Source organism: Microcaecilia unicolor, chromosome 9 (genome assembly GCF_901765095.1).
Source record: "Microcaecilia unicolor chromosome 9, aMicUni1.1, whole genome shotgun sequence".
Lineage (NCBI taxonomy): Eukaryota > Metazoa > Chordata > Amphibia > Gymnophiona > Siphonopidae > Microcaecilia > Microcaecilia unicolor.
Window position 1 is genome coordinate 144,792,835 of NC_044039.1, and position 23,950 is coordinate 144,816,784.

A 23,950-nucleotide genomic window follows, 5' to 3' on the forward strand; every position below is an offset into this window, starting at 1 on the left:
AGTACAAAGACTAGGGGACATTCAAGGAAGTTACATGGAAATATTTTTAAAACAAGTAGGAGGAAATATTTTTTCACTCAAAGAATACTTAAGCTCTGGAACTCATTGCTAGTATGTACGGTAACATCAGTTAGCATATCTGAGTTTTAAAAATATTTGGACAAGTTCCTGGAGGAAAAGTCTGCTATTGAGATAGACGTGGGGAAGCCATTGCTGGTGGCATGGAATGTTGCTAATATTTGGGTTTCTGCCAGGTATTTGTGACCTAGATTGACCACTGTTGGAAGCAGGATACTGGGCTAGATTGACCACTGGTCTGACCCAGTATGGCTATTCTTATATTCTTATATAATAGTTATCATGCTCATAATTGCAAACCTTGTACTGAAAATCAGTGCTAAGCTCATAACTTTTTTCTCTGCCCCAAATATGCCCCTGTTGCTGCTCACTCCTTATGCTCCTAAATTTAGGAGTTTAAGGAAATTTGAGTATAAATGTATGCACTCAACCCTTGTAAATTTTCAAAGAGGCTAATTTATGAGCATAACTCTAAAACTTAGGAGCGTAAATCCTTTGAATACTGGGCCCAAAAATTGTAGGTGAAGGTTCTCAGATATATGGACCATATGATAATTTATTAGATTCTTTTCATTACCCCACCCTGCCATCAGCTTGTCCTCTTACTTTGGAGGAGAGGAGAGAGCAAATCATACCAGACAGTGGGGACAGAGAGCATCAATTCAACAGGAGACAGCCCCTACAATTGGGCAGCCCTGGGCTTTTTACTGAGCTCACTCAATGGTAACTGTGCCCCTGATGTTGTCAGCATCAGTGGCGTACCAAGGGAAGGGTGGTGAATTTAATCCTGTAAGAGACTGGTAACCAGTGCTGTTTGAGAAATGGTGTTTCACGTGCCATCCCTTCTGCCCTACTCCCATTTACTTTGTAGGTCAGCGGCAGTCCAGTGCCTCAGGACTTGTCTTCTCCTTTGCTGGACTGGACTGTTGGGATCAGCTTTGAACTACACAGGACACTGCAGTGCTGCACGGTTCAAAACACAATACAATAGGCCTAGGCAGCAGAGGAGAAGGACAAGGCCTGACGTACTGTACTGGTGCCATCCTCTTCCTCTTAACAAGTGGAGAAGGAGGGTGAGGAGAAGCAGTACAGAAGAGAAGTTGCTTCTACCACAGCTCCCAGCTCTATCTAACATGGTGCCTCACCAGATCATCAGCAATCATGTTTCTCTGAGTGCCCCTCTCCTCTGGCTGAAGAATGCAGAACTGCTTCTGTAACCAGGATATAAAAAATAAGTAAGAATGGGCTGTCAACAACCAGCTCCCAAGGGTCACCAATGAAGACAACAGCCTAAGACTGATCAAAGCTTTCCTGTTTACTGGATGAAGGGTCTTTGTGGGCAAGAAGACCTGATAGCCCTGGCTTATGGCAACTAATACCAGCTTTGCTTTTCTTCCCACTTTGTGCCCGGCCCAACACCTGTAACCTGGGTATTCATCTTGCATCAAATGACTCTGTATATACATTAGGGAATGATTCCTCTCCTCCAAGGCTCTGCTTTGGGGGCCCTCTGCAAAACGTTTGCCTGTGGGCCCAGAATTTGAACTTCTGCCACTGCCTCATTAATAGTGAAATCCAGGAGGTACCCATCTCACAACAGTGACAAAGGTGTGGTACTTTATGCAGACATTCCAGACCTTGCGGAACCTGTCTGATGCTCATGTCCTGTACATGGTCAGCTACAGAAGAAGAATCTCTCAGCTCAGCTTTGTGGGCCTTGTTCTTGCCAGGAAAATCATGACCATCAGCATTTGATAGTAATTCAGTTCCTGTCTTGCAAGGGATTGTAAAGCAGGAATGAAAATATTAATTTAATTAGCTTTAATTTGCATTTTTGTGTTATGTTTAATAAGTAACTGCCCTGCTACCTGCCATAGAGCAATCACTGATGCCCCCTCTAAAAGTAAAAAGATAAGCAGATTTAAAACAAAAAAAGAAAGAAGACCAAGAACCATAAGCATGTTTGAATTGCCAGCACTCAACCAGGAGCTCATATGTCATCATCTATGGATCTGACATAAGTTAATTTATCTCTGTTATCTGCATCACACACTCAGAATTCAAATAATTTATTCTACCTATTAGAAGCAGACGGATACTGCTTTCTTCAGTTTTAGCTGAAACCGGAGCCGAAACTTATTGCCTGGCTCCGAAGCCAGAACCAAAACCAAAAACTAAAGTTTGGTTGTGTGAATGTGAACCAGTGAGGCCCAATGGGGATTTTCAGAGCCTGCAGTCAGCAGTCCTTTGCTAAACCCAGAGGAGATTATTGCCCTCCAGTCCCAGGAACTGCAAGCACACAGGCTGACAGTGGGAGAGCCATTTTAACAAGGACTTCTCAACAAGTCTGGCACGTTTAGGTTCTCAAGTCAATGTAGATATAATTAAATATTCTTTGAGACAGGAACTTTGTGAGAATGTGTAAAAAAAAAAAAATCACGATTAGCAGCTTTTTATGCTTATCCAAATTGTGCACAAGCAACAAGAGAAAGTAGCATTGAGATGCTTCTTGCTTTGTATTTAGTTTTAAAATTAATTAAAGACAAGCATGATATAGATTCTTACTAAAAGAGGGTAAAGGAGTCCAGACACTGGTCTACACTGTGGGCATTATACCAGCCTGATGCACAATCCAGATTAAAAAAGCCTTCTGATGTTACTTTCAAGAGCAATACATATCTCAATTTATTTTCTAATATATAAACTTCATGTCATCGTAATATCATTTCCCTTCTAATACTATAAGCTGACCAGACTTGTGCTGGAAAACAATCACTGCAGGTTCCTCTCTCATAGAATCTAGTTTTTGCACGTCACAAGCACATAAGCACCGCCATACTGGGAAAAGACCAAGGATCCATCAAACCCAGCATCCTGTCTCCGACAGCGGCTAATCCAGGCTTCAAGAACCTGGCAAAGCCCCCCCCCCCCCAAAAAAAAAATATTAATAATGTTCAATGGACTTTTCCTTTAGGAATCTGTCCAAACCCCCCTTAAACTCCGTAAGGCCAGCCGCTGCCACCACATTCTCCGGCAACGAGTTCCAGTGTCAAACTACACACTGAGTAAAGAAAAACTTTCTCCTATTTGTTTTAAATCTACCGTATTCTAGCTTCATCTTGTGTCCCCTGGTTCTATTATTGTTTGAAAGTGTAAACAAATGCTTCACATCTGTCCGCTCTACTCCGCTCATTATTTTGTAGACTTCTATCATATCACCACCTCAGCTGCCTTTTCTCTAAGCTGAAGAGCCCTAACCTTCTTAGTCTTACCTCATAGGGAAGTCGTTCCATCCCTTTTATAATTTTCATCGCCCTACTCTGCACCTTCTCCAATTCCTTTATATCTTTTTTGAGATGCGGCGACCAAACTTGGACACAATATTTGAGGTGCAGTCGCACCATGGAGCAATACAACGGCATTATAACATCCTCGTGTTTGTTTTCCATCCCTTTCATAATTATACTCAACATTCTGTGCGCTTTTTTGTCCGTCGCAAGTTTGCTTAAAACGCTGCATCTTCATCATACCCAACAAAGCCTGGAAATTCTTCAGAATCACCCAAATAGTATCCAAACCAAAATAAATATAATAATTTTAATAATGAAAGACCATATTTTACCTCCAAGCAAAACAGCCTCTACACACATGGACCTCAACTAATGAAAACAAAAACTAAAAGCCATGGTGATTTTCAATGGCTGACTTTGCCCCACATTTGGAGGGACAGCTGATGTCATATCTCCACAGAGAGGCTAATTCCTAAGGAGCTTATCATCCCAAATTTATGGACTTAAATGCCTGCTAAACTTTTGTATCAAAAGCATTTATTTGGAGCACTCTATTTACTATATAAAGTATTATGCAAGATCATAACTGCATTACCTGCAATCACATTACACAAAAAAATTAATGCAAAGAATAGCACCCCCTCCCCCCTCACCTTATAATCCCTGGTGATCTAGTGGTATAGTCAGGGCAGGAGTGACCCCCAGTCGCTCTTGTCCATGTCAGCTCAACTCTCAAACTGGCTGTTGTGACCTCTAGCGGCAGTCTTGCAAGATTGCCACTAGAGGTCATGGCAGCCATTTTGAGAGAAAAGCCAGCATGGGTAGGAGTGACTGGGGTTCCTGCCCTGACTACACCCCTAGACTGCCAGGGATTGTAAAATAGGCCCTAGGGGGTCAGCTACATGTGGGGGAGGGGGAGGGAGAAGCAACTCCTGTTTGAAGGGGAGTGGTAAGGAAGGAGACAAACAGGACAAAGCAGTACCACCTATTTTCCTTGTTCTGGTCTTGCATATTCCTCTATTGACCTGAATTCAGGCTCTTCTGTTACATATAGGCTATTTTACATATATACAGTCCTTCTCTTAGGTCACACATTAGTCGTCTTTTTCTTTATTTACTTCTATGACAGAGTTCAAGGCAGCTACAATAACAAAGTAACAAAATCCAGAACAGATATCATCCTAATACATTAAAATAAAATTAGAAACATACTTCCATGTAAAATATAATCGTGAATACATTCAAATAAGGTTTAACGCACAAAATTAAAACCATACAGAAAGCAAACACTAGAAAACAAATTTTAGCATAGGTTCTATTTGAAGAGAAGCTTATGATATCATACCAATGTTTGTTGCATGTACGTATCCTTTGTAACTAGGTTGGCATGTACTTACGGAAGGTGATGTGTGTTACAGAAATGCATGTGCAGGAGACTGAAAAAGGATGCTGCTGAGAGAGAGGATCTAAGGCTCTTTAGAATCTGTTAATCTCTGCTACTTGATGGATGCCAGATTCCTACATACCTGAATAGATTTAGCACCTAGAAAACAAGTAGGCAGTTGGTCTGCAAAATCCAGACTGGCAGAAAGGCAAGCAGGCCAGGGGCATAGCCAGACTTCGGCGGGAGGGGGGTCCAGAGCAGGAGGTGTTGACCAGCACTTAAAGTAAGGGTGAAACTTGGCCAAGTCAAGCGCTGTGCTAACCCCTCCAGTGTTGTTGCTAATAAACAGTGATTTGGATTACTTTGGACTACTTGGCCTGTTCTTCGGTCTGCTCACCTTTCTGCCAGTCTAGATTCAGCACCTATGCATTCAGCAGGAGCTGTAAAGGAACTATTATGAGAGACTGCCGCTTGTATTGGGATACACACAGCCAATGAGAAATATTTGGCTGATTAAAAGATGCAATTATCTTTATTTGTCACAGCCGGTGAATGATATTTGGGTAGTACATTCTTCTCAGCTTTGAAGTTGGGTGAATCATGCCCACTGTCACCTGGTACACCCTGCTACTACCCGTACAGTGGCTTTCAGCATTGCCCTTTGAGCAGACAGGCATACACTATGAGTTTTGGGGCTTTCTGATGTTAGTCTGCCTCATGATATGTTTTGGTTTTTTTTTAATGAAGAAGTATTGTCAGCACGAGCATCTGACGAAGGCCGGATGACCTACTTAAATTTGTATTGGTAACGGAATAGGCCAGCAACTCCAATCTCTGGAATAAAACAGAAACGAGAAAGGGGAAAAAAAGTGTGCTTTATTTGTTCATTTGTTCCAGTGATTATTGTTTCTCCTTTGGCAAGTTCTCTTCGGGACACCACTTTATGCACAACACAGCTGCTGTGCAGAAACTGAGCACGTGCCAGCAGGAGAAACTGACCAATCGCTGCCTGCTGTCATTACAGAGAAGGGATTTACTCTCCATCTGAACAAGAAAAAGGTAACCACAGAGACGGGGAGCTTAGCCCCACTGCCATCCTGAATCATCGCCTTCCAGAGTGCCATTCAGAGTACGTCAACCCCCGCACCCTTTCTGTTTGTCTCCTTGTATTTCATACAGCATCACCAGTCAGCAACTGTTTCACAGTAACCAGGCAGAATGATCCTACTTCCAGCAAGCTTAGCCACTAAATTACCTCTTAATGCCCTATTGATTTGCTCTACACTAAAATAGGAGATTTCTGGCTTTTTATTTCACACAAACACAACTCTGGCGAGGTTAAATTTAATCAGAAAGGAGTCATATGAAACAACAGAGGGTCCAATTTCTATCCACAGAGCCAGTTACCACAATTGTAATGGGTGATTTCAATTATCCCAATATTGACTGGATAAATGCTACATCAGGAAGCACTAGGGAGGTAAAATTCTTAGATGTAATAAATGACTGCTTCTTGGAGCAACCGGTCCAAGAACTGACAAGAAAGGGAGCTATGTTAGATCTAGTCCTTACTGGAATAAAGGCATGGTACGAGAGGTAACAGTGTTGGACCGCTGGGAAACAGTGATCATAACATAATCAAATTTGAGCTGATATCTGGAGTGAAGTCAATAAAGAAATCTACTGTAGCAGCTTTTCATTTTTGAAAGGGTGACTATGACAAAATGAGGAACACGGTTAAAAAGGAGCTGAAAGGATCGGCCACAAAGGTTAGGACTTTAAATCAGGCGTGTAGCCCGGACCACATATATTCAGTGGTGTGCTGGAGCCGGCTTGCGAGAGCCAGTTGTTATTTTTTTCAGAATTTTGGGAGCCGGTTGTTAAAGTAGCAACTTTAACAACCGGCTCCCAAAATTTGGACTCTGGTCCCCACCTGCAGTGTCAACGGCATCCCCTGTGGCTTCGGACATCTTCAGCACACGCAGCGCTTGTTTCTCCTCCCCCCAACCTTTCTTCTTTAGCTTCACTGCGCGAACTGGCGCTTAACACTGCTTTAAAAAAAAAAAATGTAACACGTCAGCAGGAACAGGCTGTTTCAGCCAATTCCAGGGGCCTTCCTTCAGCCCTCAGGGGCGGAACACACTGAAGGAAGGCCCCTGGGATTGTCTGAAGCAGCCTGTTCCTGCTGGCGTGTTAACACTGCTTAAAAAAAGATAAACGGAGAAGACGGCGACGGGCAAGAGCAAGAGGCAAGGAAGTGCGAGGGGAGAGAGCAGAGAGGTGCTGCTGAGGGGTGCAGGGGAGAGAAGGGAATCGATGGGTGGCTGGAGGGGGGCAGGGGAGAGAATCGATGGGTATGGGTGGCTGGAGGGGGGGCAGGGGATAGAATCGATGGGTATGGGTGGCTGGAGGGGGCAGGGGAGAGAAGAGAATTGCTGACATGGGTGGATGGAGGGGAGGGCAGGGGAGAGAAGAGAATTGCTGATATGGATGGAGGGAGGGAGGGCAGGGGAGAGGAGAGTTGCTGGACATAGGTAGGTGGGTGGGTGGATGGATGGAGGGCAGGGGAGAGAGGAGGGTTGCTGGACATGGGTGGAGGAAAGGGAAGGAAAGGGAGAGAGAAGAAATGCTGGACATGGATGGAGGGGAGTGAGGAAGGAGATGAGATGAGGGAAAAGGAAGAGAGGAGAAAAACACATGGATGAAGAAAATAGGCAGAAGCTGGATCCACTGGACAGTCAAGTCTGCGGAGGACCCAGATTTTATTTACGGATGTAGGGCAAGAAATGAAGAAGAAAAGCAGAAAGTAAAGAAATAAATGGAAAGGAAGCCCTGAAAACGGAGTTAAGAGGACAGATAGCAGCAGAATCGGATACTGGGCCATCATGATCAGAAAAACAAAGTCACCAGACAACAAAAGGTAGAAAAAATCATTTTATTTTCATTATAGTGTTTGGAATATGTCCACTTTGAGAATCAGGTGCTCAACATTAAAAGTTTATATTTATGTACTTATTTATGGCATTTTATCCCACATTAAACATGAATTAGATTGGAACCTGGGATCATTTAATGTTTTTTTCCCCGGAGTAATGCATTGTCCCCCCCAGGCTATCTCCCCAGCTATAGCCAGCTCTGCAATTTGGGGGAGGGGCGCAGAGGTGGACCGGGGAGAGACCCTGTTGTTAAACATTTACCAGCACACCACTGGATATATTCCATGTATTAACAAAGGTTTAAAGAAGGGCACACGACAGGCAGCGTGGTTAAAAGGTGAAGTGAAAGAGGCTGTTAGAACCAAAAGAGCATCTTTCAAAGAATGGAAAAAGGATCCAAAGGAAGAAAATAAGAAGTAACATTTCCTGTTTCCGCAAGGGCGGGACTAGAGCTGAGAGAGAAGGGAAGGCTGAAGCGCCGAGCCTGCTCGCCTTTCACTGCTGCCACCGGGACCCCGAGGTGAGATGAGTTTTAAATTGTGGGCGGGATGCAGGAAAGCGAGGGCGGAGGACTGTTGCTGGAGAAGAGGTCGGGCTGGGGTTGGGACTGGCACTCGGAGAGGGGGGGTTGAAAATGGGCAGGTGGTGTTTTGGTCGAGTTACTGGACATGGAGGGGAGGGGAGGGAGGAGAAATCGTAGGACAAGGAAGAGAGGGCAGGGGAGAGATGAGACTTGTTGGACATGGATGGAGGGAGGGGAGGGCAGGGGACAGGAGAATTCGCTGGACATGGATGAAGGGAGGGGAGAGCAGGGGAGAGGAGAATTTGCTGGACATGGATGAGAGGGTAGGGGAGAGAGGAGAATTGCTGGATATGAATGGAGGGAGGAGAGGAGGGAGGAGGGGAGAATGCACCACCTGTAAAAAAAAAAATGTCAGCACCCCCCACTCATTTTGAAAAGTTGGCTCATATGGAAGAATATTATAATATCTCTGTATCGCTCCATGGTGCAACCTCACCATGAGTATTGTATTCAATTCTGGTCGCCGTATCTTAAAAAAGATATAGCAGAATTTCAAAAGGTTCAAAGAAGAACAACAAAAATAATAAAGGTGATGGAACTCCTCACATATAAGAAAAGACTAAAGAGGTTAGGGCTCTTCAGCTTGGAAAAGAGACGGTTAAGGATATGATTGAGGTCTATAAAATCCTGAGTGGTGTAGAATGAATAGAAGTGAATCGATTTTTCACTCTTTGTACTTTTTGAAAAAGATCAGGGGACACTCAATGAAATCACATGGAAATACTTTTAAAACAAATAGGAGGAGATATTTTTTCACTTAACAAATAGTTAAAAGCTCTGGAACTCTTTGCCGGAGGATGTGGTAACAGCAGTTAGCTTTATCTGGGTTTAAAAAAAGATTTGGACAAGTTCCCGGAGGAAAAGTCCACAGTCTGTTATTGAGATGGACAAAGGGGAAGCCACTGCTTGCCCCGGGACTGGTAGCATGGAATGTTGCTACTAAGTGGGTTTCTGCCAGGTGGAGAAGTAGCCTAATGGCTAGTGTAGTGGACCTTGATCCTGGGGAACTGGGTTCAATTCCCACTGGCAGCTCCTTGTGACTCTGGGAAAGTCACTTAACCCTCCACTGCCCTCCATAACCCTTATACTATCTGTATATACTATGTAAACCGCCTTGAAAGTAGTTGCAAAAACCACAGAAAGGCAGTATATTAAGTTCCATTTCCCTTTCCCTCGTGACCTGGCTTGGCACTGTTGGAAGTAGGATACTGAGATAGATGGACCATTGGTCTGACCCAGTATGGCTATTCTTATATCCCTTTCTGTGAGGTACACTAACTTAACATTTGTGAGAAGAAATATTGCCTAGACTTCAAATTATGTTACTGCCTACAGAACTACATGAGCCCCACACCCATCCCCTTAGTTAAGCTGTACGATGTTACTGATGCAGGGCTTCAGAGCACCTGGTACTGGCTAGCCCTACCCCTTAGTTTGTGTGCAGGGCCAGAGCATCTAAAGCCAGCCTTGATTTGGTCCACCTGTATTTTCACATCTAGCTCTCCTAAAAAGGAATTAAAGCAGAGAAACGATCACAGAAGGAAGGCTCTATGGTCCATGGTAGGGAATATAAATGTGAATAAGAGCCATTACATGCTAAAGAAAGAGGAGATGAGATTTCATATTTGTACTAATTCAATCCCATATTAAATATGCCATCTACATAAAGGTCGCTGCCTTACTGCCTTCTGTCCCAATTCGAACTGGCCTCTACTGGACTGTGGTGCCATTTGATTACTGCAATGCAGGACTTAAGACCTCACTAATCAGAAAATTACAAACTGCTCAAAACACAGCAGCTCATCTTGTACTTAAAGTTACTCAATACTCCAAAGCAACCCCGCTTCTACTCAAACTACACTGGCTACCTATAAATGCACACATTTTTTCAAATTATTTGCATTCACCCACCAAATAATTTATGGTTCATCCCCATCTTACATGCAGAGTCTTAAAGAGCTATGAACACACAATGCTAAAAAATCATCCAGAGACTTTCTTGTATTACTCGTCCCTCAATGTAATAAAATCAAATATGAAACTATCCATAATGCTGGATTTTCATACCGAAATACAGCCAGATTAAACTCTTTGCTCAAACAACTCCATCAAACTGAAAACTAACTCATATTTCGTAAACTATTGAAAACTCACTTGATAAGATCGACCTCTAACAACGGAAATAACTAACCCTCTAACTAAACTTGCAATAACAACAACTCTGTCCATATTTACATTCTATCCTATGTATTATAAACATGTTATATGATCAGGATTTCATGTTATGCTATTATTAGTGATCTTGTATATATATTTGTTGGTATATTGTGAGCCGCATTGAACTTGAATCCTATTTGAGATAATGTGGGACATACATGTCATAAACAAATACATACATACATAAATATTCCTTCATTTGCAAGCACTGGGGTGGAGGGAGCCCCACACTGCAGGTCCTTCAATAACAATGCCTGAAATTTAGGTGCTAGGATGCTGTATGCTAAGCACGAATTTTATATCAGCAGATACACACATAATTGCCAATACAGAATACTGGCATAAGCTGGCATTTATACGTCAACATTTAGGCACAGCCGCTTATGTCATGTCAAGGGCTAGTGTACATGATCATGACTAAATGCTGCAGCATCCTACAATCTTAACGTGCAAGTGCTGTGGTACCTGACTCACCAATGCCCCTCCCACGTACATGTGCCGGTTGCAATTATGCGCTATAGCTGTTGTGCGCCAAGGGGCCCTTTTACTAAAGGGTTGGCTTTAAAAACATATTGTTTTATTTTATTTTTTTTTTTTTTATTTTAGTAGTTTACATTTTTGTTGTTATATCCTGATTTATGTATCAGTTTTTTTCTTAATTGTTACCTAGCCTTGAATTTCTTTTTTGGAAGATCTGACAGGTTATCCTGCTTATTTTCGAAGGAGATACTGGCCATCTTCCGACACAAATCGGGAGATGGCTGGCCATCTCCTAAACCCGGCCAAATCGGTATAATGGAAAGCTGATTTTGGCCGGCTCCAACTGCTTTCCGTCGCAGAGCCGGCCAAAGTTTAAGGAGGCGTGTCAGCAGGGTAGCAAAGGCAGGATGGGGCAGGATGGGGGCGGGACAGGGCTGGGTTAAGACATGGCCGGCTTCGGTCGATAATGGAAAAAAGAAGGCCGGCTCGGATGAGCACTTGGCCGACTTCACTTTGTCCATTTATTTTTAGGACCAAGCCTCAAAAAAGTGCCTCAATTGACCAGCTGACCACTGGAGGGAATCGGGGATCACCTTCCCTTACTCCCCACCCAGTGGTCACCAACCCCCTCCCACCCAAAAAAACCCGAAAACTTTTTTGCCAGCCTCTATGCCAGCCTGAAATGTCATACCCAGCTCCCTGACAGCAGTATGCAGGTCCCTGGAGCAGTTTTTAGTGGGTGCAGTGCACTTCAGGCAGGTGGGCCCATGCCCATCCCCCCCATCTGTTACACTTGTGGTAGTAAATGGGAGCCCTCCAACCCCCCCCCAAACCCACTGTACCCACATGTAGGTGCTCCCCTTCACCCCTTAGGGCTATGGTAGTGGTGTAGATTTGTGGAGAGTGGGTTTTGGGGGGCTCAGCACACAAGGTAAGGGAGCTATGCACCTGGGACCAATTTTTGAAGTCCACTGCAGTGCCCCCTAGGGTGCCCAGTTGGTGTCCTGGCATGTGAGGGGGCCCAGTGCACTACAAATGCTGGCTCCTCCCACAACCAAATACCTTGGATTTGGCTGGGTTTGAGATCGCCGACATTAGCTTCCATTATCGCCGGAAACCAATGCCAGCCATCTCTAAAGCCAGCCCAAATGCTGACATTTGGCCGGCTCCGACCATATTATCGAAACGAAAGATAGCCTGCTATTTTATTTCAATAATATGGTCGGGACGCCGCTTTACGGGGCCGGCCATATAGATGGCTGGCCCCGTTCGATTATGCCCCTCTATAAGACCCAGGTAACATAACATAAAAACATAACAATCCAGAACTACACCCAATTGTATGTTTAGCATGCAAGTTATTGAATAATACCAGTTATGCGTATAACTTAATTGCTTAATTTGTGCAAATTGGAATTAACCAATAGGCTATAATTGGGGATAATTTGCAGTTACATGTGTAACTGCCCTTAGTTGGGATTCTACCAATTATGCACATAAAATCCAAGCGACATGTAGGCATAGCAAATGGGGGAGGGGACAGACTGCCCTGAGCACTGTCTTAGAAGGAGCACCAACTGGTCAGTAATGCCCCCCCCCCCCCCCCCCGTATCTTTCCAATCCTCTTTTTTGCCAGCAGCAAGGACTCCTACCAGCTGCTGTTGTGCCAGCCCTGAGCTCTCCCTCTGACTTAACTTCCTGTTTGATGAACCCCCCCCCCCCCCACACACACACACACACACCTTTTTTTTACCATTGTGTCTTTTTACATTTTGTTGTTTTATTTATTTATTTATTTAGATTTTGCTCACACCTTTTTCAGTAGTAGCTCTGTCCCAGGAGGGCTCACAATCTAAGTTTGTTACCTGAGGCAATGGAGGGTTAAATGCAGTGGGATTTGAACCGACCACCTCTGGATTGCAAGACCAGTGCTCTAACCACTAGGCCACTCCTTCTGTTGGCTTTTTTTATATACATCTGGATCCCTGATGGTTTATAGTTGGTGGTTTATTAGAGCTTGCTATACCGCTCTAGTTGCCAAGCCAGAGCAAAGCGGTGTACAATCCAAAAATTCCAGAAAGGAAAGGAACTCCATTAAAAACAGGAAAGGCACACATTCAAACTGCAGGTCTCTAGGCCAAAACACAGTTTGTGTCGGATCCTCGACTAATTAAATAAAGGAATTTTATGGGATAGAAAAATCACGTACACAGTGGTGTGCATTCTCCAATGTCTGACTTCGTTTGGACTTACTTGTGGAGTTTTTGTCTTCCTGTTTTTGTTTGTTGTTTTTGGCTTATTTGGCCCAGGTCAGGGTTGGTAAGCTTCCTAAGCATTTAAAGAAACATCCCTTATTTAAACCAGTGAGGTGGGCTTGGGCATCTTTTCGGAGGAGATTCAGTTTGATTTCTTTTTGCTCTAAATATTTGTGGGCCGCTTCAGGTTTGACATTTCTTCATCATGCATTAGAAGCTGATTGAGCACATATTGCTGTCTTTTGACGCTCTTAAGACAGCATTTCACTTGAACTCTGCAGACTGGTATGCCCATTTACAGCTTCACCATTATATACAGCCACTGCTTTGAAAATATGCTGAGGACTTCTCTGAATCTGGTTTTGATGAATGTTGGCTTCTTCCTGCTGTAACTAAAGGACTAGTTGGTCACTGCTATGAGGGCTATCAAAAACAGGTGATCCCAAGCATATTGCAGAAAATTATAGACTGCTGGACTAAAGATTTTGGACCTTACTCTTTGTAAAATCTTTTGCGAAGTTTAAAAATGGGTCCACAAATTGCAGAGAGTGTTCAGTTGCAGGAGCTTCATTATAAATTTTTTTTGAGTATGTATGTTCACCCATCTAGAGGCAAAAAGATGGGTCTCCCTTCAGATGGGACCTGTCTGAAATTTGGAGCACTGAATGCTTCCTATAAACATTACATATGGCTTTATCCAGCCAACCATCAATTTTGGATAGATATTTGGACTTATTTACGTGACCTATGTAATAGTTGGTGGGAAGCAACCCCTGAGCACTGCTTATTGGATGATGTCACTGATATAGTGGAGGGCACTCGAGTTTCTGGTTTGTTCCTACACAAGGCCTCTTTGATTGGGAAACACTGTCTATAGTGGATACAGGCTGCCCCGCCTATTACACAGTGGCGCATTCAGATGCATGAACTTCTGAGCATGGAGATGCTCTCAGTGGACTCTCAGAGCAGTAGAACAAACAAGAGATTTCTCAGGCTGTGGACTCCGTACATGCACGCCCTCTCATTAAGAATACACTCAGCATATTTTAATACTCTATATTTGTGACATTATGAGGCTATGCCTTTCAAGATCTGATGGCTCTACTATCGTTCATTTTATTTTTGGAAATCATGTCACAGGAGACTTGGGCAGAAAGGAATAGGGTAGGCTGCGGTGGTGGTAGGGAGGTTGGGGGAGAAGGTTTGCTATATATGGGGGTACTCGGTTTGGATGTATGAATATTCTTGTCTCACAGCATCTTCTTGTTAGCTTTCAAAACTTGAAATCTTTTGTCTGCTGCACTGCGTTTGTTTCTTGGTTTAAAACCCCAATAAAAATATTTACACAGAATTATTTCCATGTAACTTCACTGCGTATCTGTAGTCTTTTCACTTTTTGAAAGAGTTAAAAAAAAAATCGATTCACTTTTATTCGTTCTACATCACTCAGGATTTTGCAGACCTCAATGGTATCTTCCTTCAGCTGTCTCCTTTCCAAGCTGAAGAGCCCTAACCTCGTTAGCCTTTCCATTCCCTTTATCATTTTGGTTGCTCTTTGAACCTTTTCTAATTCCACTATATCTTTTTTGAGATACAGCGACAACTGAACACAATACTAAAGGTGAGGTGCTGACGTGACTCCCAAGGTGGACCCTAGCAGTTATCTCTTCTTCCACTTCAGCTTTTTACTGTTCAACTAAACTTCCAGGGGCAACAGCTGGGAAATTCCTCTCTTCTAACCAGATAGCATTTATTCATGCTTCCAAGATTCTTCATCTGTCCTCCTATATTGTCTTCTTACCTTTCTATGCCTCTACCCTTATATGTTTCATAAATCCTGCCCCATCTCCTCTTCTTCAAGGGTCTTCACATCCCTGAATTACTCATCACTTTTGTTGAATACTTTTACTTGCACTGATATTTTAATATATAAAGGGCTGGTCTCTCAGACTATCATCTACCCCTATCCCTAGGTCCCTAACTGAAAATACTCTGGCCTTTTTTTGATAAGTGTACCTCATGTTGCTGATACACCACAAGCTTGTTTGAATTAGAAGTGAATCACAGCCTGTCTCAGCCTGTCCCTTGGGTGGGTCGCGTATGAGTAATTTAAAGAAATGCTATAGGCACACACAGGTTCAGGCAGGAAAGTTAAAAAGCACATACCTGGAAATCAAACAGGTGAGTCAAGCCATGAAGCCATGCCCAGTACAGGACTGCCACAGGCAAACCACTGTGAATTACTATAACCATATTTGCCCTCCTTTTGCATGTTTACCTGAAATACAATAAGGAAATATATTCGGATGGAAAACAGAGATGTCCCATCTCTTAAAGAGCAGAAGGATGTTTTTAGAAAGGATCCAAAAACTGCCCACCCACTGGGTCTGGGATGAAAATAAAAAAGTCTGCACTGGGTAGTTCATCCACAGGTGGGGCCTTTGTGACCCACACAGCATAAGCAACTAGAGAGCTTGGAAGGGTTAAAGGTAGCTTTGTTGGCTTTCTTCCACCCCATGCATCAAAAAGATGTTTTGCTGCCCCTGATACATGGAACTAGGGAAGTGGTTCCAAAACCTGATCCTGAAGGCACCTCGACCAGTCAGGTTTTCAGGATATCCACAATGGGTATTTATGAGAGAGATTTGCATGCACTACCTCCACTGCAGGCAAATCTCTCTCATGAATATTCATTGTGGCTATCTTGAAAACCTGACTGGCTGGGGTGCCTCCAGGACCAGGTTTGAGAACCACTGAACTAGGGAAAGATAAAGATCCAGGAGGGCAGGGATCAGGGATTCAAGCAAAAAAGGAACACAGAAATGAACTGACCACAAATCAAAAACAGAGTAGAAGGAACATAGAAACAAGAACATACGTCCGAAAAACTCCAGTATGCTCTCTCTATTGGGAACTAATCCAATCACTACGAAGTACTCAGTAGATCCATCAATTTCTTGTAGTTCCATACAGGGATAAGGAATTCCATTCTGAGGTCTACTTGGCTAATACTTGTCTATAGGCTTCTCTTGTAGAAACTTTCCAAACTCCTTTAAACCCATCTATATTAGTTGTTATTATGACCACATCTCCTGTGTTCAATCTGCTATCTTTTCATGAAGTGTTGCCTAGTCCTAGTACAATCTGAAAACCTAAACAACATTTCCCTATTTATCTGTTCCACCACACTCATGATTTTATAAGCATCTATATTGCCTCTCAGTCATCTTCTCCAAGATCAAGAGCCCTAATCTGTTTAACCTTTCTTCAGAAGGAAGCTGTTCCATCTTCTTTATCATTTTTTATGCCTTTCTATGTACTTTTCCAGTTCTGCTATAAGGTTACCAGATGCAGATCTCAAAAGTCTGTGACACTGGCAGTGAGCCTGTATACCAAATGATTTACATACTGCCACTAATCAGGGTTGCTCATTACTGGGCCTGTAAAACACCCCTCTAAACATGGCCAAATTTCCTGATAGAAAAAATGTGGTTGATATTCAAAGAAATTTAACCGGCAAGCTGAGGGTCCTAGCCAGTTAAACTGTTTGTGCAGGGCTATCCGCTGATATTCACTGGCAATTAACCAGTTAGTGCCTATGAATATCAGCACTAACCGCTAAAGCCATAGCCGGCTACTCTGTGGGCGGTCCGGGGTGGAGTCGGCAGTTATGTGGTTAAGTGGTAATATGTGTTAGGCGGGGAGAGTCTGATAGGTACTGAGGGGGAGAGGGATCTTGGGGTGATAGTATCCGAGGATCTGAAGGCGACGAAACAGTGTGACAAGGCGGTGGCCGTAGCGAGAAGGTTGCTAGGCTGTATAGAGAGAGGTGTGATCAGCAGAAGAAAGGAAGTGTTGATGCCCCTGTACAAGTCGTTGGTGAGGCCCCACCTGGAGTATTGTGTTCAGTTTTGGAGGCCGTACCTTGCGAAGGATGTTAAAAAAATGGAAGCGGTGCAAAGAAAAGCTACGAGAATGGTATGGGATTTGCGTTCCAAGACGTATGACCAAAGACTTGCTGACCTGAACATGTATACCCTGGAGGAAAGGAGGAACAGGGGTGATATGATACAGACGTTCAAATATTTGAAAGGTATTAATCCGCAAAAAAATCTTTTCCGGAGATGGGAAGGCGGTAGAACGAGAGGACATGAAATGAGATTGAAGGGGGGCAGACTCAAAAAAGATGTCAGGAAGTATTTTTTGACAGAGAGGGTGGTGGATGCTTGGAATGCCCTCCCGCGGGAGGTGGTGGAGATGAAAATGGTAACGGAATTCAAACATGCGTGGGATATGCATAAAGGAATCCTGTGCAGCAGGAATGGATCCTCAGAAGCTTAGCTGAAATTGGGTGGCGGAGCAGGTGGGGGGAAGAGGGGTTGGTGGTTGGGAGGCTAGGATAGGGGAGGGCAGACTTATACGGTCTGTACCAGAGCCGGTGATGGGAGACGGGACTGGTGGTTGGGAGGCAGGAAATACTGCTGGGCAGACTTATACGGTCTGTGCCCTGAAAAAGACAGGTACAAATTATTCAAGATATGAGTTTATCTTGGGCAGACTAGATGGACCATGCAGGTCTTTTTCTGCCGTCATCTACTATGTTACTATGTATTCAGAACTCAACCACCTAGGTTAACTGGACAATGGTAACAGCAGGTTCACAGGACCCTAAGAGACCATGGCTCCGTGACCAAGTTTCTGTCCTCTGATCCAGTGGCTGCTGGTTCAAGACCTGTTCGGCCTGACAATGGAAAACATTACCACTGTCCCAGTTACAAGCAAAATATAACCTAAAAATAAGCTGTGCCCCTTTTCAGAGTATACATGTTAAGTAGCCCATCCAATGACTTCCTTCCTTCTCTTTCCTGCACCGCTGTAATAAAGGAATTGCAAAGTACAGAGAGTCTCAACAGTGGAAGCAGGCAGCTCCCTGAAGTCATTAATGTTGCTCCTCAGGCACTGTATTTACCATTACCTTGACTCATTCCACTTTATCTGTCACAGTTGGCTCCTCATTAATCTGTAAAGGAGAAAGGGCACTAACAGCTGTCCTAACCCCGTTACATCCTGTTTCTGCACACAGCCATGGCCAAGGGGACCTACTGCTCACTCAGCCTTCAACAGGTGTATCCTCCCCTCTGTGTGTGGGGTTCTTCTCGTTTCCTGTTTACACCACAGCCAGGCTAGGCTGCACTGCCAAGTGACAAGAAATACTCACAGAGACCAGTCAGAAACAAACGCAAGACACAAATGCTGGCCTCCAAAAGACACCCTACAACTTATACATATCAAATGGTGCTTTCTTCTATTAAAAATCTGTGCAAAATGAGAGTGAAGTTATGTTTCAGCTCCTGGGTTCCTAAAAGGAAAACGAATGTCAGGTAAATGTAGAAAATGATGGCAGATAAAGACAATACAATCTATCAGGTCTGCCCATCCACACCAACCGCACAGCTCTACATTATTGGTGCTTAGCTCATGCTGTCTTGAATTCAGATACTATCTTAGTCTCCTCCATCTCACTGGGAGGCCATTCATACATTTACAACCCTTTTTTGCAGTAAAGAAATGTTTCTTTAGATTACTTCCCCTTTCACACTCATGCTACGACCCCTTGTTCCCGAACATCCTTTCTTTTGTGCATTAAAATCTCTATCAAATCTCTCCTACCCAATCTCTCCTTCAGGGTACACATGTTTAGAACGTTGTCTGTTCCACCATGCTTTATGATGAACACAGTTGGCCATTTTAGTAGCCACCCTCTGGATCCACTACATCTGCTTTATAACCTTTTGTGCTGCACAGTAGTTCAAATGAGGCCAGTCATTCCTCCGCTTATACACCCAAGCATCCTTCTGGGTGTTGCCATTGCCTTTATTACCTGTTTGGCCCACTCTTCTGTTGTGCACAGAAGATGTGTGTTCTCTTACATTGCTCCCTTGGGTTTTGCAGCCTGAGTTAATGAGACTGCACTTTTTTTTTTTTTTTTTGTATTTCATCTTACTTGTCAAACTCTAGGCCCTTGGTCTTCACGTCCAGTCATTGTGGACTACCAACAGGTCAAGTTTTCATAATATAATACAGTCTTGATTATCTGATGTAAACGGGACTGAGCCATTGACGGATAAGTGAAACGTCGGATAATACGGAAAACAATGGTAAACCCTTTAAAAAATGCACAAAAAACATAATTTATGCATAAAGAATAGGCACAGGGTATCTGTATTTAAAATAAAGTATTGTTTGTTAACACTAACCAGCAGCATGTAAAGCCAGAAAATAGGAAGAGAACCTGTGCACTTCTTAACAGTAATGTGATGACATCACTGGGGGAATCTGTCAGATATGCTGGATGGTCGGATTAGAGAAGGCAAGAAAATTGAGATTGTGTGGAGGAGTGGCCTAGTGGTTAGGGTGGTGGACTTTGGTCCTGGGGAACTGAGGAACTGAGTTCAATTCCCACTTCAGGCACAGGCAGCTCCTTGTAACTCTGGGCAAGTCACTTAACCTCCATTGCCCCATGTAAGCCACATTGAGCCTGCCATGAGTGGGAAAGCGCGGGGTACAAATGTAACAAAAAAAATATGCATGGAAGAAATGTTCATGCCTATTACCTTGATTGTATGCACATCTCTCTCATTAAGATACCCTGAAAACCGGACTGTTTGTGGCCCTAGTAGGTGTGAAGACCAAAGATCTAGATTAATTCTCAAGCTTTGCTAGATATATGTGTTTTCCACCTCTTCCACAATGTTGGCCCTGTTGCAAATTTTGGCATCGTTTGCAAAAGGCAAACTAGTCCAGATAGTCCTTCTGCGATATTGCTTACAACAAACAACATTGAAAGTACTGGATCAAGGATCAATCTCTGTGGTACACTACTGTTTAACACTCTTTCCTTAAGATTAACTCAATTTAATACTACCCTTGCAGCCTCCTATTCAACAAGGTTTTAACCAAATCGGTCCGTTAAGGCCCATACTTAGTGTACTCCATTTATTTATAAGCTACGTAGAACCATTTATTTATTGTATTCTATTTCATGACACTCAGTCAAAATTTCACAAAGCATGGTACAAAGGACTTGACTCTTAAAATCACAGTAAAAAGCACAACACCGAGAAAGGTACAGAGTTCCACATTTTTGGGCACAGAAAGGCAAAAACTTTCTGTCATTGCAATATAATTGCACCTGGTTCTGGGTGGCCAGCAGAGTTTATTGTGAAGTTTGGAGCAATTTCTGGGGAACGTATGGGATCAAGAGATCTACCAAATAATGCAGTTTATGGAATCTCAAGGTCTGACAATCCAAACACAGCAGCTCAAACTTAATTCTGCACTTCACTGGAAACCAGTGGAACAAGTGTAAAACAGGGTGATGTGATTGGAAGATTCCTTCCCTGTAAGAAATCTAGTAGCTGTGCTTTGGATCAGCTGGAATCAGCAAAACCACTTTTGGGGAAGCCCTGCATACAAGATGTTCCAGTAATCAAGTCAATTTACAAGAGCATGCAACATAGAAACCACATCATCCTGCCCCTACAGAGTAGGATGACATGGCTATTATGTCAAAAGCCTTCCTGAAATCTAAGTACACCACATCCAGTGCACTCTATAAATCCAATTCTCTGGTCACCCAGAATTAAATAACTGTTTATAATACGTAAAACATTTTGATTGTAATCACAGAAAGGCGATATATCAAATCCATCTCCTTTCCCTTTCCCTAATCCAATGGATACCAAACACTACACTATCCTCCATTTTAGTAACAATCTCAGTCATTTACTTACCGCTGAAGTTATACTAACTGGTCTATAATGCCCAGTCTCCTCTACAATTCCACTTTTCTGAAGAGGGACCACTTCTTTCTGTCTCAAGTCATCTGGGATCTCTCCCGACTCTAAACAAACTCCCAAGGAGTATCCCTAAGCACACCCTCTCCAAAGGACATTACATGAAGTGAAACCCGCAAGCGAGCCTTCTCCGGAGTAGCTCCCAAACTCTTGAATGCATTCCCTGAAAGACTTTGCGTAACACAAGACTCTCTGTATTTCAGGAAGCAGGTGAAATTTTTGTCCACTCCTACCCTAGGAGATAATATTTAAGTACCTCTCTGACTTCATGTGCAACTTTCTTTAAATTAGTCCCCCTTATTTTCTAACTCCTCTTACCCTCTTACAGTGTGTTCCATCTTTGCTTATACCCTATGCTATTAAATTGTTTTATTACGTACTGTGTTGACATTGTAATTAGTATACTGTGCTATACTTTGTATTATTTGAATATTTTTACTGCTGCAATTGTCTATTGCTTATGTTTGACTTATTCTTGCTGTACACCGCTTTGAGTGAATTCCTTCAAAAAGGCGGTAAATAAATCCTAATAAAATAAAAAATAAAGTTAAAAAACAAGTATTGAAAAATCAGATAGCCAGAGCTGCCCAAAGGTTCTCCAGTGCCCTCTGATGTATTCCATTCAGCCCCATCACTTTGTTTACTTTTCATTTAGCTCTATCCTTATGAACGGAGTCACTTGAGATCAGTACCATTCCTAACTCCAAAAGCAAGAGAATCCTACAGTACATACAATATGAACATATTGCAACTAAACCTCATTCTTCTTCTAGCCTAGTTTGTTTAAAGATGCTACCATATGTTTGTAGCATATCATACTGCAATACTCCAAGGAGTGGAAGAGTGGCCTAGTGATTAGAGCACTAGTCTTGACATCCAGAAGTGGCTGGTTCAGATCCCACTGCTCCTCCTTGTGATCTTGGGCAAGTCACTTAACCCTCCATTGCGTCAGGTACAAAATTAGATTGTGAGCCCTCCAGGGACAGGGAAATACCCAGTGTACCTGAATGTAACTCACCTTGAGCTACTACTGAAAAAGGTGTGAGCAAAATCTACAAAATAAATAAATTGTATGCCCAAAAAACCCTACTGTATAAGTTAAAGACAAGGACCTCAGGGTATTTTGTTTTGTATAGGCATCTTCCTCACCTCCCCACCTTAACACACGCACCTCTGTTTCATTTCTGTCTTCCTCCCCCTTCCCCCCCATCACTTTCCCAGCAAAGAGGAATTTTTATTTCTTTTCCCACTCCTATATATCTTCATTGCTTCTTACACCAGTTCTTCTGGCAAAACCTCAGAACAGCACTCTGTAACCACAGAGACTGAGCATCTGCACACTGACAGGCACCACAATGCCCTCCCTGCCAGCCCCCTTCCCCCCCATGCAGGTTACCCTTTCAAACCAGAAGGCTGCAACTGAGGAAATGGGATGCCACATGCTCTGTGAGGACACCCAGCTGCTCAATCCCCATAGTTACTAGGACAGAATTATTATAAAGGCAATTGCCCACGTATATATGCGTGTATGAGCATGAAAAGCCTCTTATAAGACTGCTCCATGTGGCCAAGGACACACATACTTGTATGTGATTTTAGTGTAGGCATGTTAAGGGGTGGAGTTTGGGCAGAGCACAGATAAGAGACACAATTTACATGCATACCTGACAAAATATGAACAAACATTTACACCTGTTTCTAAACAGGTGTAACACTATCTGCAGTTTAATTTTAGGCACAATTTCTACAGAATTTGGGCTGGCATATATCTCTAAAAATTAGCTAGAATAGTGCCTTCTAGACCTCTTAATCCAATTACCCCCTTTTAAAAATTAAGTTTAAAATACAATCAAGACAACTCTTCATACACAGAAAATCATCACTTAGTTGAAATTAAAACAAACTATCAATTCAATAAATTAACAACAAACATAAGGAGTAATATACCACAATACTTAGGAAATGTAAGGAAATTCAAACTAGAAATATAAGGGAAAACTCAGAAAATGTCTTAAATCCAAAACCTGCTGTGCTTTACATAAGTCCATTTTAAACTAAATTAAAGGAAGGAGTGGAAACTAAGGGCCCTTTTAACAAGCAGTGGTAACAGATGGCCTACAGTGGTGTCAGTCAGTGGGACTGCCACGCGTCAAAGGCCACCTTTTACCGCAGTGGATAAAAGGTTTTTTTTTAAGGGCCAGTAAATGGTGGTGAGGGCTTCAGCGGTAACCCAATGTGCAGCGCTGCCCAATTACTGTCGGGCATGCCCACTCCCTACCCACTGGTGCTAGAAAATAAAATATATTTTCTAGTGCCAGAAATGGCACGTGGCAGACCCGGAACTACCACCAGGCTCCAGGGTGATCCTGGCGGTAGGGCCGATTTGCCGCACGCAAACTCGACAGTAGCCCCACCGCCTCTTTGTAAAAGGGCCCCTAAAATAGGTTTAGGAAGTTTTCTTGCTTCCAGAAAATTCTTGAAATGTTCTAGGTCCAAAAACACATATGACTTAGAATCCAACAACTAAATACGGAAACTGAAGAAAAAACATTCCCCCCAGAGCCGGAAGTTCAGACTTCAAGGCCAAGAAAACCTTTCTCCTGAGCTGTGCGGATCTACAGAGGTCAGGAAATATTTGAACGGTTCTAGATCAGTTTCCATCTGGACAGTTCCCACTCACCAATTCCCACCACACCAGGGAGGACCATTCCAATCCATAACCCAAAAACCTGCAAAACACACTAGAAAATTAATCTCCTTCCCTTTCCCCTTCCAGATCTTTTTTTTTTTTTTTTGGGGGGGGGGGGGGCAATACCTCCCCACACACTAACTTTTACACATCCCTTTCCCTTTCCAGACATGCAGTTTGTT

The 23,950-nt window shown here is 43.1% G+C and overlaps 1 protein-coding gene and 1 long non-coding RNA gene across 2 annotated transcripts in view; both read right to left on the minus strand.

Moving 5' to 3' along the window:
* Window positions 1-23,950, minus strand: part of ITPKA (inositol-trisphosphate 3-kinase A) — a 154,025-nt gene that overhangs the window by 78,874 nt on the left and 51,201 nt on the right. The gene's annotated exons all lie outside the window — the stretch shown is intronic.
* LOC115477483 lies at window positions 506-11,846 on the minus strand. Its single transcript, XR_003943335.1, has 3 exons — window positions 11,835-11,846; window positions 5,125-5,129; window positions 506-580 (listed from the first exon to the last, which is right to left on the minus strand). It is a non-coding gene; the product is annotated as an uncharacterized LOC115477483 (long non-coding RNA).